The sequence below is a fragment of the Lactuca saligna genome, chromosome 5 (assembly GCF_052625555.1).
Source record: "Lactuca saligna cultivar CGN05327 chromosome 5, ASM5262555v1, whole genome shotgun sequence".
NCBI lineage: Eukaryota > Viridiplantae > Streptophyta > Magnoliopsida > Asterales > Asteraceae > Lactuca > Lactuca saligna.
Window position 1 is genome coordinate 145,187,517 of NC_136421.1, and position 3,284 is coordinate 145,190,800.

The following is a 3,284-nucleotide window of genomic DNA, read 5'->3' on the forward strand; positions in this document are numbered from 1 at the left end:
CTTCATGAAATCGGTTAGCCCTCTCTAGAATAATCTAGTGGCCGATTTTGGGAAGAATAATATCTTTATATAGTGTTACAATTAGGGTAAACCCTAATTGTCATAACTTTCCATTTCCTTGGATCCATGGGTTCAAATACACCATGGAGCATCCATGGAGCATCATATGGGTTTTGGCCCAACTAGATAATCCATGGAGCATTAGCCCACTATATAAGTATGGATGATTTACACAATCAACCCATATATTTAATTAGTCTTCTTTTGATCACTTAATTAATCCTAGATTAATTCTTGATCAATACTAATTAAATAATCTTATTATTCTTATTATTAATATACTAGAACTTATAATATATTAATAACTGTAAGTGTCTTATTTCTCTCATTATAGTCTATCCAAGTGCATGATGCCATGCAACCCAAATGGACCATGCCGGGTCGGGTCAAGTCTTACCAATTATAGTTATGGACTTAGACATTAATCCAACAATAATATTATAAGTTAATAATATATACATGTATAAGAGTAAAGTCGGTCTTACCGCTAGTACGCCTCATTCACGAAGCCGGTCTATAAGGTGGGTATAAGGTTGTTGCCTATAAAATGGCAACTTAATGGGTGTTCACTCTCACCCACCGCTCGCTTGACTGGTGGAGGGTCGTTAGCCGAACGGGTTTGACACGACTATAATTCTCCCTTCATTAAAAGTATTAATGATAAATACTAAGTAACTAAACTTTTAATAATACCCAATCTTAGTTACTTAGAAAAATGTGAATAAGGTGCTAATCCACGAAATTACACTTTGCACTTTGTTTGAGTCGTTTAGTGGAGCGCGTGTGGTTAACCGGCACACTAACTCGTATTTAACAAGGTAGGCGAAGGGTAACTTAATGTTTATCATAGTATCGATGGAGCGTGTGTGGTTAACCGGCACATCGATTGAGGGGTAAACACTTAAGGGTACCAAGTAATTTGCATGGTTACTTCACACCTTGTTTTGTGATCCTCGGCATCCCAGTCACAAAACTTGAAGGGCACACTCGAGATTGAAACATGCCATTGAACAGTTCAATGAATATCAAAAGATCTAGGAGTTTCAAAACCAATTAAAACCTAATAATACATTTCATTTATCTTGGTGGAAATTGGTGAATCGTCATTCACCTACCTTCAAATTGTTTTATAGCTTGGATTACGGCATACCTCTTCTAAGTTATAAAATAGTTTGTTGGGTCCTAGCCTTAATATTTTCATATTGGGTGTCATATTAAGGACTCAAAGATCAACTATCTTGAATATCTCCCAAAAAGATGTCTGGTTTAGACATTTATGATCTTCCCAAATATCTTGAAACAAGCTTTCCTAATGAAGATGATGTCCCATGGATATCATACTTCTTTTTCCTCCTCCAATTATTCTCCCTAACCCACAAGTTCTTGAAAAATTTAAGGTCACTCGAACCCTATTGGCAAGACAAGGTCTAGGTGTGATCACATCTTGGAGATGTAGTCACATATTGACAAGCCGGGAGAGTTGGGTGTCAATGTCTTGAGAAAGTTGGTGGTTCAATCACTTTCTAAGTTACATAGTGAGTTCCTTTGGGACACCTATGAAATAGACTATGACAAGACTCTTAATGATCTTATCTATTGTTAAGATCAACTTCCTGAAACTTTATGGACATTGACAATGGTGACACTGGATATACAGAAAAAGCATTCTCTTCCCAATGGAAAGGGATCGGCCATAGTCAACTCGGTTGAACAAATGGTAAAGAGAAAAGCTAAGTATGTAATAGTCCTGTGTACCATTATCAAAGGGTCCATATGTTTATATTGCCAAAGTAAGGGTCATTAGTTGCGAAGCTGCCTAATTTACCTAAGGATGTTAAAGTCAATAAGATTGACTCTACTTCAGGTAAAAGTCCACTACTCTAACTCTGTTAAGTTTCTATTCTGAGATTCCTTATACATGATGTGACTGGGTCACATGGTGATGTTTTAAGAATCAAAGAAAAGTAAAGGAACTTAAAGAAAGAATATGCTGAATCTGATCGCATAGATGGATTTCTATCGTGTAGTTTGAGGATCGGATTCTTGAGCTACTTCTTAGGAGTTATGAGATATTGCTAAGGAATAGATAACAACAAGTTTTCATATGAATTGTAAGGATAAGTTTTTCCGCATAGTTTTAAAATAAAAGAAAATTTTTGATTTTATTTATTTTAAAATATCCTTACAATGGCATTTGAGGAAAAATTGTTGCTTATATGATTCCATTAATAGCAAAAGTGGAAATATGAAATTGATTCTTTCATTTGTGGTAATGTCTAAATTTACCAAATAAGGAAAGATTCTCATCATCCAAAGTCTCAATTGGACCGGGACTTGGAATCATGCAAGTTGTATAGCATGATGAATGAGAACTTTCAAGTATTGGAAAAATTAAGACTAATTAGTTGTTCACATGGATGTGTGAGTCAAGTAATGGACTAAGGGATCGAGTACATAGTCATGTGCACTGATTAAGTCCACCACAAAAGATTAATAAGACTATTCGTCATAGTTTACTAAAGCTCAGTAAATATGATTATACTTACAGGCTTAAGTGTAACTCTGAGACATTGGAAAAGGTTCCAATGTAAGGCAGAGCGGATAAGAAGAATCAAATTAGGCAGAAGGATAAAAGTTTCTCAAATCTGAAAAGATGGGAGAGTACTTTAGTATCAGCTTTGTGATCATCTTAATGATTAAGAAACCATATCAAAATTAGTTCTCTAAGGAAGTCTTAGTGCATTCTTATGACTAAGAAGAAGGGATCTTGAATTGTTGAAATGGTTAAATCAAGAAGATGAGTCATACTTCGTTCCAATACAAGTCTTAGAGTCGTACTCCAAGATTGTAATTTGAGTGACATGTCTTAAAGAAGGTTTAAAACACTTATCAAATGTAAGAGTAAAATTTTTCTACTCTTGTACATTTGAAATTGGTAAGTTGTGATGTTTTGGATAAAACAAAGACCAACTAAGGCCAATTGTATGAAGTGTTTGTCTTGATTAGAATCCACACTATCTCTTGGATGTTTGACAAGGAAGTCTTATAGGTCAAGAGGACAGTGGGAGTCTTAAAGGTCTTGAAAGTCTCAAGAACTAATCAAGAATAAAACCTAAAGTTCTTCACTAGCACACGACTTAAGGTTTATAACCTATCGTGTTGACATATTCTGTGCCCATTCCAGTTAAAGTTGGCTTTGCATATGAGTTCTTAGAGTTCTCAAT